Here is a 14,115-nt window from a genome sequence, read left to right on the forward strand (position 1 = left end):
TGGGTAAGTCATAAGTACAGTTCATTCATATATATTACTTGTTTTGGCGCGTGAATGTTTAATTTGTTTGTTTTAGTATAAAACTCCAGAATATTTTCTATTTCAGGTTTACCAGAAAGAAAGATTCTGAAGAAAACAGCTATCCCTACATTAAATCTTCCGGATAGAATGAACCCAACAGTTACGGAACGAGAAAGAAGAAGTTCAAAAAGAAAACAAAAAGAAGAAGTTAATGATCTTTTAACAAATACTGATAACAATAGTAACAATCTTCAAGATGAATGTCATTACGAAATTAAATATAAGAAGCTGTTAGAAGAATATAATGTTTTAAAATCAGAATATGAAAAATTGAAAGAAGATCATAAAAAAAGAATAAAAGTATTAAACGATTTATTACGATATTACAAAAGAAGAAATATCTATCGTCCAAATGTACAAAAATCAAACCAAATGGCTGCAGATTTGTTGACACAGGTCTTTAACAAGAAAACTATAAAATATTGAAAAGAATGCCTTCTGAAAATGATGATTGTCGAAAAAAAATTAAAAAGTTAAGTAAGATAATCACATAATAAAAATATAGCTCATTAATTTGTTAAATAAATATTAGACAAAAGACTTGTAAATTTATTGACGTACAGTACAGTACACTTATTAAATCCGAAAATTCTACAGTAGTTTACATTTAGTAGTAATTTAATAATTAATTAAGAAATGATTTAATATTTTATCGTATTTTGTTATTTGAAAGATCTGTCGTGTTGAAGTAGAGGACATGCTGTGACGTCACATAGAGCCAAGGTCACGCTAACAAATATACGGGATCAGGCTATCCTTGTAGTTTAAAGTCCTTGGCGCTATACCCTTCGTGGCAGACATTTTGGTCGACTCATACGCCACTTATATTTACTGGCACAAGCGAATAGGCCTACGCATTCGCATTGACAGATTTTCAGACATAAAATATTTAGAATTTTTATCACTTTTAGATGTTAATAATTTTAATATTATGAAAAACGATTTTCCGAAGCGAGTTTTAATTCTTTAAATTAAGTAAATTGTATGGAGAATTTTTTGATTCGTCTAAATTACGTAGTGAATTGCAATACAGTATTTATATTCCTGTCCAGACTATATTGGCAAGTCACTCTTAGACATAAAAGATATTATAATTAATGACGATTCGAACAAGATGTACTAAAAGAATTACATTTAATATCATTAATTTTGTACGTACCATTTACGAGTGGATCTGTTGAGCGCAGTTTTTCAACCACGAAGCAAATTCATACATTCGCAATGAATACTCAGTCGGAGAAAAGATTGTCGTCACTAGCGTTGCTTTCAATAGAATAAAAGCTTTTAAATACTTTGATGAGTCGACGACCAGCGATTTTTATGATAAAATAATTAATTAACCACCCGGCTGCCCGAGTAGTGAAGGATGATTCCACAAATCCAGAATAGATTTCTAGATTTTTTCAACCTGTCTGAATTCGATTCTCGATCAAAGGATTGTGCCATCTGGTCATCAAATAACATAAATTATTTCAAAAGAATCATATTAGTTATTTTACAACAGATCGGCTTTTATGGCCGGATGGTCGAGCGGTCCGCTCTGGGGACCCGGGGTCGAATCCGGTCGGCTCGAAAAATCCTAAAGAATTTTTCGGGGAGTGGTCCAATTCGATATGACGACCCTCGACCCTCACCACCCGGCTTCCTCATTGTGGGCCTGGTCGAATCCATAATGGGCTTGCTAAAAGAGGCCCTCTTAGTGCCCACACGGAGGAAAGAGTTAAAAAAAAAGTAAATTTATTCCACAGATTATTTTTTTCCTAAGCATTTGATTATAATAATATTCTAATTAAATCATTAACTTATTTTATAATAATAATAAATGTTAGCGTATAAAGTAATTATTGATAAAAATAATTTTTATAATTTTTTTATTTTTAAATAAAAAATAAAAAATATCATAGGTGGCGCATAGCATAAACTTCAACATTCATCAGTTGATTTAGTATAGATAGATGCTATCAGTTTTTATTTGTTTTATAGACTTTTAAATTATTTTCAGTCATTCGTAAATTTTATAATCGAAGGTAAGAGAAAGAATATTTTTTTGAAACGAAGCACGTTATACAATATTTATTTTATAAATAGAATATTCATGAGATAATTGTTTAATAAATATTTCAAAAGAGACTTTATTGTTAATTTCATATATCAATCAGTTGAATGATTAAGTCACGACATTCTTTGAATCGCTTCGTAATTGTAAGATCTGTAAATGATTTCAAGTGTTAAGAGTCTTTTTACATGAATTTTTAATAAAGATCAATAGTAAAATTGAATTTCAGTTTATCATATTATATTATAGTAGAAGTTATTTTTAAGTAATTTGTTTACCTATTTTATACGTGTAATTTACCTTAAAGTAGCTTCCACCCATGTCATGTTATTGCTTTTTTTTTTTTATTGAAAAATTTATGCTTTTGTGATGATATAGTGATAAATAACTCGTATAATCATTCAAATTTTTATTTTGTTTAGGTAAAAAATGTATTTAATATGAAATTAAATAGTGTAGAAGTATATAAATTATATTATTCTATTTTTTTAAAGCCCGTCGGTAGCAGAGTGGATAACTCCGCTGAACACTGATAGTCGTGAGTTTGCACCTTGCCACTGGGCTGGCTATTTGTAGTTTTCTGGGTTTTCTTTGTGCCTTTAACATTTAGATAGGGCCAATTTCCCTTAGAAAGTCCTCCCGGGAGGCATCCCTTCTCGGCGGATTGCCTGTGTTGTGCTGCCATAAATCAATCAATCAATTGGCTTTAACTTTGAGGTAAATTATTGCTATTGTTCTACCTTGTCTCACTAGTATTTTTTGTTTCCTGTTGCAAATATTTCTTACACATTTATAATAATAAAGATTTCATGACTAAATCACATTGTTAATCTTGATTAACTATTTTACACAAAACATACAAAAAATATTTGTTTTTTATTTCTATTTTAATGTTACTTTACACTTTTATATATTATTAAAAATATATAAAACTAAAGAAAATTATAGACAGACTTTTAACGAGTAAAAATTATTCTAATGATGAGACTGGTGATCTTTAACGTGTCTTCCTTAATTATTCGCAATAAAAAGAGACCAAGATTTAAACAATTCACTTTATTTGCCTATTTAACAATGCATTATGGATTGGTATTATCCAATCCCTTTTCAGACTACAAATTTTAAATTTAAAAAACAATTTTAAAACTTATGTTCTCTAAGTCTATTTGTTAATTATCTTTTAGTCTCATCTATATAATATACTGTATTTGTACAAGTATATCTTGTAAACTACCCATGCCACATTTAAACAATTTATTTTTGTTGAATCAGTAGATTTTAAATTAGCATTAATTTTGTTTTTTAATTTTAGGGCTAAAACAATGTTTAATGAAGTATTTTTTATATTTTTCAAATAAACCACTTATGTAAGGAAAAGAAACATAAATATTTTGTTAGTATAGTTATAATATTTAGCATGAATAGTTAAAACTAATTTGATGATAATTGTAATATTTAACAGGTGATGTGTATGTGAAGTATAGCACAATAGGTTTTCAATTGAATGTAAAATGAGTCTTAATTGGTTGCTGTTATCACATTTTACAAGTATGAAGCATGTTTTTAATTAATATTTGAGAGAGACATTAGAATACTTTCTTGTAATGAACATATTGATAACTAATAGTAAATATCATCAATTATAAGATTTTGTGTTGTTTCATTATTTTTATTGTATAAAAAGAAAAAAAATTTTATCTTAGATATAATTAAAATTTATTATTCTGAAGTGTATTCAGATTTTGTATATAGAAATTTTTGTAAATAAATAATATAGTTATATATTTACTAATTTATATAAATTTATTAAATATAAATAATGAAAACAAGCATTAAAATTTATCACATTTTTTGAATATATGTTTTTAAACATTTAATTAACCACAGTTGCTGTATTCTTTTTCTTAAGGTGTTATCACTTATCAACATAAGGACACACCAGTGGCTAAGTGGATAATGCACCCAAACACTGGTAGTTGGTCCTAGGTTTATGCCTTACCAATTAGCTGGCCATATGGAGTTTTCTGGATTTTCTTCACATTTGTAACACCTAAATAGGGGCCATTTCTCATAGAAAGTTCTCCTAGGAGCACCTTTCTTGGCAGATTGCCCATGTGTTACATTATCTCAGACCAAATCTTATCAGTATCAGCAACCACTTTGGCAAACTTTATGTTCTGCAGTTCTTATTATTTTTATGTTAATTTTGATTCGTGTTTCAATGTCATCCAGCCATGATATATATCTTGGCCCTGTATTGTGTAATTTTTCCTTCAAGTATCGATGAGATAAAACATTATTGCATAGATATGACCAAAATATAGTGTTTTTTTTTTCAAATAGTATTTGAGTTTGATTATTTACCAATCATACTTTTTTCATAGATTAAAGATACAAGGTACTTTAACATAGTGATAAAATTGAGTTGTAATGTTTACTTTTTACTCAGCCTTTAATGCATATTTAATAACAGAATAATAATTTATTGTAAAATTTTTAGAAAATATGTCTTATGATAAAATTATATCATTTTTATAATAATAGTTTTTAATTAATACTTTTTGCTAATTTTCTGTATATTCTAACTATTTTGTCAAAAAACATAATTTCAGCTTCAGTTTTTCTACTTTTATAAGTTAATGTTGGAATAAATTTATCAGTAATTGTTTTGAATTTTTTGAAAATATATTATATGATTTTATTAATAAATAATATTTACAATTATTATTATATTTTACATATTGTAAATCTATCTGAAATTTTCTAAAATCAATTCAACAAAGTTATTCTGATGAAATAAATTTCATATAATTGATATTAAAATTGTGATTTTATTTCAGTTTACACAAATTTCAGTTTTATTAATTTGATTTTATATTAGGCTCAGTCTATCATCTATTTAATTAGTGTTTTTAATTTATTTTAGTAAAATATTTTCATTTTATTTTTTAAAAAATATTTATTTGAACTGTAAGCTTCAAACTCTACATATGATTATTTTAATAGTTGAATATGCTTAATTTGACATGCAGACAAAAAGGTTGTTTGCCACCCCTGATCTATGTTTGTATTATACTTAAATATTTGTTTGTATATTTAATTACTAATAAATTTTAATATTGGTTTTAATAAATATAAAATTATGTTTATAACATTTAATATGAGGTCTTTCAAAATGAATGCTACCATTTTCAATTCCTGTAATTATGTTTTTTATCATCCAAGAAGTACACTCACTGGCCAATAAATCAGAAACTCATATGCATATTAAGTAAATGTAATTTTGCAACTTATATGTAAAACATTTGAGTTATGTGAGTTATCACATTTTCATATGCTCCTGTTTAAGAAGGCTATTGGTCAGTATGGTTATTAAATTTATGAAAATGGGAAAAGTGAAAGACGACAGAGTTTCAAAAAGGGCTGATTGTGGGTACCCACCTTGTGGGAGCCACAATATCAAGAACTGTAGAGCTGACATTTTTCCAAAGGTGAGATATACCAAGTGTTCAATCAGTGGAAAAATAGCCTGCAGTTGATGTCTGAAAGAAGTAACTGTGGCTCCAAAACAGCTGTTTTGGAACCACAGTTACTTCTTTCAGATGTGACCAACATTGTCTGAAAAGGCTAGTGAGGAAAAAAAAGACTTCATCTCTGCTGCAATTGAATTTGATGAATTTCATCCCTGACATATATCTACCTGAAGAACTGGAAAGTTTGTCTAAAGTGATGCCAAGAGCACTGTGATTGAACATCTGAGGATTGGAAAAAGTAATGTGGTCAGATGAATCGCAGTACACCTAATTCTGTATGACAATAGACAGAGGGTTTGTAAGGTGTCCCATGAAGCAATGAACCCTGCTTGCCTCATTAACATGGCTCAAGGTTCTGCTGGGGGTGTTAGGATGCGACTATGCAGACGCGAATTTAGAGCGAGCGAGAGGTTGCGAGCAATTTAGTTTTCACAAAGGAAAACCATGCACAAACGAGAAGCGAGAAATAACGCTGGCGAGAGCGAATTTCTGGTTCTCGCACATATCTGACAGGTTTTGATATTTATCGCGTCTCGCCTCTTCTTGCCACATATTCTCACTCGGTCGGAAAATTCGCTCGCTTGCATCTGCATAGTCGCACCCTTATGGTATGGAGTATGTTCTATTGGGATGGAACGGTCTACTAATATTCCAGGAAGGTCGGGTGACTACCAATGAGTACCTGAACTTTGTTGCTGATCAAGTTCATCCTGCAATGTTGCAATTTTTTCCTGCATTTGATGGCTCTTTCTTTGATGACAATTCTATTGTCCATTGTGCAAGAATTGTTCTGTAATTTGTTCAGCAAGCATGAAGATGACTTTTGCTACCCATTCTGGCCACCACAGAGCCCAGATCTTAACCCCATTGAGAACATATGGGACACGTTAGAATGACAGATCTGCCAGCAAAGTCTGCTTCCATCAAATCTATGCAAACTAAAGGAAAGTGTATTGAATGCCTGGTGTACATTGGACTTAGAAGCACTTCAGCATCTTTTAGAATTCATGCCAAATCAAATAAATTATGTAATTAGAGCTAAAGGTGGTCCAATAAAATATTAAGCTGCTGTTTCTAATTCATTGGCCAGTGAATGTATGTGATGTATGCCAATCAATACAGTAACTGTCTGAGTTTCATTTGAACATATTATCTACTTACTATCTCTAGGATGCTCCACAAGTGAAAATGATGACTCCACAACAGAGAAAGTGTTTTAAACTTTGCAGTTTGCAAAGTTGGACTTACTCATTATTGTGCAACATGAGCAATCTGCAATAGCTGTAGAACTGTGGCTACTGTCTGAGTAGAGACAATGGATATGCTATAGAAGTAAGGAAGAATTTGAGTATCAGTTGGATGTACATACACTAAGAAATTGTAATGGGCAAATTTGAGACTTGTACAGTTTTCAATGTTTTAATGTACTGTACAGTACATTACAAGTTCTTAGATAATAATTAACATAATTACAATAATTTAAAATAGTAGCATTCTTTTTGGAAGATCCTTATTTCAAGTATATTTAAAAAATGAATTTAACTAAAATATACATTAAAGAATAAACATATAGTAAATATATTCAGCTTAATGTTTTATAAAATTATTTGCAGGAAGAAATATAAAATTGATATACAGTAAGACCCCACTTAACGTTGTCTTGTTTAACTCTGATTTGATATAATGTGGTCTGCTTGAAGCCTAAAAAAAAGCTCAAAATTTACGCTGATTCAAATTAACGCGGCATTTCATTGATTTGTATATAATACGATTATTTGCAAAAACAAACCAATCAGCAAAAGGTGGCAAAAAGGTGTACTTTCTTTAAATCTGTTTGTTTGATGCAGTTTTGGAGAAAATAAACATCATGGATGTCATAGGAAATATCGACTTTGCTTGGCAAGAATTAGCTGATAAATGCATGAACGGAGTGTGGAAGAAGTTATGGCTGAAGGTATCTAAGAATTGTCAACAAGAAGAGCTATTGCTGTATTATTAGGTTGACCAAATTGTCAACCTAATCATAACAGCAGGACTAGATGTAGACAAGCAAGATATTGAGGAGTTGCTGCAGGTTTCTGGTGAGAGTCTTACCAATGATGACCTTCAAGAACCAGAAGAAGGAATTCATGTACAACTGGAAAATAGAGATTCTGAAAATGAAGAACCCAATGAACTTGCTACAGATTTCCTTAGTAGAAGTTTGATAACAATAACTGAAATTGTTGATCAAATTGTAGCAAATGATCCAGATTATGAAAGGATTGCAAAAGCAAAATGAGGTGTTTTGGATGCGATCTTCTGCTACCAACATTTGCTTAAGGAAAAGAAAAAAAATGACAAATGGCACTAGACAACTTCACAAAAAATGAACTTTACATTTCTGTGTGCATATGTCTGTGTTATTTAACATATATTATTATACAAATTAATATAAAAATAACTTAAAATTAAAGTAAAATCTGTTTATTTTTGGTTGCATGTTTCCCTATCCCTGTTTACTCTGTATTAAAACGACCTTGTTTAATGCTGTTTCATTTAGCACTTTGTCGTCTAGGAATGCATCCTCCACGTTAAGTGGATCTTACTGTATTATCATTACATAGGTTAGTTATTTTAAATACTTTTTAAAATAATGGTTTGAAAAGAATTTCTAGTAAAAAAAAATAATAAAAAGCAAGTTTCTATTTTAATACATATTTTCTATTTAATTTAATATGACTAAAATTTTGAATATAGAAATGGGTATAGAAACTGAAATTGTTTTGAAATTCAAAATAAAATAAATTATCCATTTATCAAGATGATAAAAGATAATTATCAGATGAGAGATTCTCAAATCAATTTTTTCATCAACTCTATTGATTGGCAACCTGCAAATTTGGAATACTTTTATCATCCATAAGAGACAGAGGTGACATATCCTTCTAATAATTTTTACTTGCAAATTTTTCTTCCTTTCCAGATATATATGTATATTTATATTATACCACACTATAAAACTTAGGATTAGAAATGAATATATTGTATACAACACGTATATCATATTTTTTATACCCATTACAATCTGAACAATGAGAAAATTTTCTTATTAATCATTGGTCTTAATCCCCCAATATGTATACAGATTGATGCCAATGTTTACATGATAGAAATATTGAAAAGACAATGTTATATGAATAAAATTTTTTGTTTCAATGTTGTTATCATTAAAAATTCCAAATTTATCAGTAACTCTCAAATGAGATGAGTTCCATTTGCAGAACATAGGAATGGTCTCCAAACATGCACTTTTTAGATCTCTTATCTTGTTATGTTTAATAATTTCATAGCTAAATTAGATTGGATTAATTAGTTTTATCTTTATCTTTAAATTGGTTTTCTATTTTCAACTGCTATCAGTTATAACAACAGTTCAAAACAGAATTACTTTGAAGTAGAAGGTTTAATTAATGATAACAAAAGACTAATTTGCATGCATTTAGAATTGTTCTATAACAATTGTAAATACAGTTCAAGGAAAACTTCTTTTTTAAACTCAACTTGTGATGTTATTTGAGAAATATTATCAAGGAATATTGAAAGATGGATAGATTTTTTAAATTTTGGTACATAGTTGTTTCCTCAAGAATATTATGACATCATATATTAAAATCATTAACTATTCACATGGAATTAAACAAGTTTAAAAAACTATTTTTTAAGAAAATATGTTCTGTATAGCGTTATATTTTGAAAATATTTTGTAGAATGAAAAATAATAAATACATGATTGTAATATTTCCCTTAACAGTAATTAATGGCTATATTAGACATTATATTATTGCTATATAAGTTTTATATAAATACATCTATAAAAAAATACTTATCGTTTATTTTTTTTATTGATGCAAACAATTTTTAATTGTTATTTAAATTTAATATTAATTTTTTAACAAAGTATATACTGAGAAATATTATTTTTATCATTAATAAATGACAATATAAATATGAGAATTTTACATAAAATATATGTTATGTGTTAAACATAACTTACTGTATTTATTAAAATAAGTACAGTATTTAAATTTACAATATATAAACATGAATAGTGATTGCTTCATGTTGTTTGTCATTAAAGCTTTATATTTTTTTCTGGTCTGGTTTTAGTTAAAGTACAAATAATTGATGATACAATAAAAAATTTAGTAAATTCAAGTAAATACTTTCATTTTCACAATACAAGTATCTTCAGGTTGAACAAATTTAATACATAAAGAATTAATAGTTCTAAAGTAGGTTACAATGAATATATAATTTGAATTTTGATTCCTCCTTTTTTATTCTACCTATTTTTATAATGATACAGTAATAGAAGTGGAAATTATTAACATACTTTGTGTCTTATCCATATTCTATCTCATTATATATGACCTCTTATGAAGAAATCAGTATACAATAGGTTTTAAAATATGTGAAAAGAAACAATTCATTATGTGTTTCATCACGTATATCATTTCCTTTATATATATATATATAAAATATATTATTTAGTTTAAATCAGGGGTGTCCAATCTTTTTGTTTCTCTGAGCCGCGTTGGAAGAAGTCAAGGAGTTTTGGGTTACAAGTATATATAATATATACTTGTGGCCGAATATACAAGTATATTTAAGGACTAACATGTGTAGATTGTAATAATAAATATTGAAATTTTATCACGAAAAATGATTTTAAAAAATTGCTTCTACAGACACTTTCAATTTTTCTTAGAAATAGATAAATTCATTTATTACCTTGTTTATCTAAAAGAGAAAGACGAAAATTCATTTGAAAAACACAAATATTTATTTTATTTGGGTCTGTAATGAATAAAAAGCGACAAAGCACCATTTTTAAGTGCATTTTTAATATATTTGTAATAATATGTAGCCAAAAAAGTAGCCTAAGTGCCAAATGATAATTTTTACGTCAAAAAAAACTTAGCTGCATTTGGCGCAATCTAGCCAAATCTTGCAACGGTGGAAGAAATACTAAATAAAGCTGGAGTTGTGAATCAGTGGGTTATAGACCCAAATGCGGGGAAAGGAGAGAGAGGGCAAAAGATAAAGAAGTGAGAAAGGTTGGAAAATTAAGTGTCTATATTTTCGTAACAGAAAATCTATTTAACCTTTCTCACTACTTTTTATCTTTTGTCTTTTCTCTCCTTTCCCTCCTTCCCCCAAATTTGGGTCTATAATCCTTTGAGTCACAACTCCAGCTTTATTTAGTAATCCTTCCTCATTCACACATCTTCAAGTATTTGAAAATATTTCCTTTCCACTCAAAATAAAATATGAAGAAAGGTTTACAACTTTGTAAAACTTTTTTTTGAGTTTATGCTGTTGAAATAAATAAATAATAAAAAATTAAAACATTTGTTGGTTTTGTTTACACGTTTATTGGGCCACATTGGAACTTGCCTTGGGCTGCATGTGGGCCGTGGGTTGGACACCCCTGGTTTAAATTATTGATTACATTCATTTGATAAACTCTTATGTTTCATTCAAATATTATTTGACTGTGAAAGTTTTACAATAAGCATGTTAGATTTTTTTAAGGATTTGTATCAGAAATTTAATTTTGAAATTATTTTAAAGTAATAAAAAAATGTAGCGATTTTGATATATATAAAAGTTTAATATCTGATTAGTGATGTTATGAATTTCTGAATTTAATTTGTTTCACTGTGTTGCGTAATACAGTAAACCCCACCAACTTAATTTTACATATCTTGGACAAATTAAAAAAAAAAATTGTACTGTAATTTAAAATTTTTGGACAATAGAAAAAGTATAATTAACAAGTGTTTTTTATTATCTGGAATTTTTTGTGATACTGTGCTTTATAGTAATTGTAATTGATAAATTATTAAAGACTATAAATTGCTATATACTATACTGTCACAAAATTTTCTGAGCTCATTTCTTATAATAAATTCAGTAGTGTAACCCTACTAAAGTGCAGTAAAGCTTCTGTATAGAGCTAATTGTAATAAATTACTCTATTGTAAATTCACTTTCTAATTTTCTGTGTTGTCAGAGAAAACATCTTGCTAACTTGGACTTTTGTAAACTCTGACAATCTTCATCCCCTATTAATATGAGTTAGCAAGGGCTTTATTGAATTTATGCTTAAGAACAATTTTGAAAAATTCAAACTTAGTTTTCTTTAATGAAAGTTAACTACAAATTAGACTTAATTTAAATATAATATAACTAATTTTAGAAATTATTTATTTGTATACTAGTTGCTTAGGCCTGGCTCCAGCCATTGAGAGGACTTAGTTCTTTAAGTATTTAATTATCAAAGTAATTTTAAAAGTTTTGGAAAAAGTATTCATGAAAAGAAATAACTTGGGAAACATTTACATATATTAATTTACAAAACTAATTTATACACAATATTGTCTTTTTTTCTTTTGCATAAACAAACAAATTTTTTGGCAAGCCACTCATGAACAGGTGTTGTACTGTACAACTGGCTATGACCAAAGTATAGAGTCTGTAAATAAACTTCTGTAAATTTGAGTGATTGTCCTTGTGATTTTGATAGTTATGGCATAAGATACCCTGATAGAAAATTGTAGTTATTTAAAATAAAATGATAAATTTGTTCAGATAATGGGTATATGCAGAATAAACATGCCTTCTCACTTTGCACAATCAGTAATAGTTGTAGCTTCTGGAAAATTTACAAAAATTCTACAAAATTTACAAAAGGTTTTTAATGCAAACATATGTATTGTTGCATAAATGTGGCACACTTAAATTCCTCAGTAGCATAATAGTACAGCCTTTTTTTTAATGAGAGTATATATGGAGGCATACCACTTTGTTGTATACTATCCAAATACTCAGTTGGGTATAAAAAGTCATTATCATCTTCCATAATAGTGTCAATTGATTTTAAGTACATGAACCATCAGGTATAATGTTTAAAATTTTTTGTTTTATCAGATCCACATTATCATTATTTGGTGCAAGACTTGCTCATTCACTTATCCAATTATGATTAGTATAATTTAACACAAAATCAGGATAATTTTAGAAATGAAATAATCTTCATTGCTAATGAATGTACAATAAAGATGATTATATGTGCATACTTTAAGTTTTTCTTTACTATGTAAGAAATAAAATACATGTGAAAACCTTCCATACACTTAGTGGAATAAGTATGCTAATTTTTGTGAGAATTGGTTCAACCACTTTTGATAAAGTTCAGGACCAAGAATTTGAATTTTTTTATATATATAAAAATTTTTAGAAATGAGTCTAATACAGGGGTGTCCAACCTTTTTGTTTCTCTGAGCCGCGTTGGAAGAAGTCAAGGAGTTTTGGGTTACAAGTATATATAATATATACTTGTGGCCGAATATACAAGTATATTTAAGGACTAACATGTGTAGATTGTAATAATAAATATTGAAATTTTATCACGAAAAATGATTTTAAAAAATTGCTTCTACAGACACTTTCAATTTTTCTTAGAAATAGATAAATTCATTTATTACCTTGTTTATCTAAAAGAGAAAGACGAAAATTCATTTGAAAAACACAAATATTTATTTTATTTGGGTCTGTAATGAATAAAAAGCGACAAAGCACCATTTTTAAGTGCATTTTTAATATATTTGTAATAATATGTAGCCAAAAAAGTAGCCTAAGTGCCAAATGATAATTTTTACGTCAAAAAAAACTTAGCTGCATTTGGCGCAATCTAGCCAAATCTTGCAACGGTGGAAGAAANAGATCTTCTGTCAAGTAAATATGGATCCGTAATTTTTCAAACTTTTTCACTTCTTTATCTTTTGTCCTTTGTCTCTTTTTCCTGCACTTGGGTCTATAATCCTTTGATTCACAACTCCAGCTTTATTTAGTATTTTTTCCAACGTTGCAAGATTTCGCTACATTGCGCCAAATGTGGCTACTTTTTTTTTGTTTGATGTAAAAAATATCATTTGGTGCTTTGGCTACTTTTGGGCTACATATTATTTATATTAGTTGAATAAAAATGCACTTTAAAATGGTATTTCGTTTCTTTTTATTAATTAGAGACAAATAAAACAAATATTTGTTTTTCAAATAAATTTTTGTCTCCTTTATAATAAATGAATTTATCTATTTCTAAGTAAAAATTGAAAGTGTCTGTAGAAGTAATTTTTAAAATATCCTTTTTCTTGATAAAGTTTTAATACTTTTTATTATAATCTAGACATGTTAATCCTTAAATATACTTGTATATTGAACCACAAGTATATACAGGTATACCTCGACTTACATCGTTTCGAGTTACGTCGTTCCCGATTATACGTCGCTTGTTAAAAAAGTATATGGAAAAATAAAAATCAAGTTTAAGTCATTTTATTCGACTTTACGTCTGTCCGCCACAAATATTGAAGTCGTAATATCACTAGATAAACGTTT

The 14,115-nt window shown here is 28.2% G+C and overlaps 1 protein-coding gene across 2 annotated transcripts in view; it reads left to right on the top strand.

The window, feature by feature from the left end:
- The first annotated feature begins 1,980 nt into the window (after positions 1-1,980).
- LOC111632947 (liprin-beta-1-like) overlaps positions 1,981-14,115 on the top strand; it is a 49,845-nt gene continuing 37,710 nt past the window's right edge. For both annotated transcript variants that reach the window (XM_023377467.1, XM_023377466.1), the window contains exon 1: positions 1,981-2,108. The gene's annotated coding sequence lies outside the window, so the exon portion shown is untranslated. The remainder of the gene's footprint in view (positions 2,109-14,115) is intronic.

Source organism: Centruroides sculpturatus, unplaced genomic scaffold (genome assembly GCF_000671375.1).
Source record: "Centruroides sculpturatus isolate CEXI.00-Female unplaced genomic scaffold, Cexi_2.0 scaffold624, whole genome shotgun sequence".
NCBI classification, from domain to species: domain Eukaryota; kingdom Metazoa; phylum Arthropoda; class Arachnida; order Scorpiones; family Buthidae; genus Centruroides; species Centruroides sculpturatus.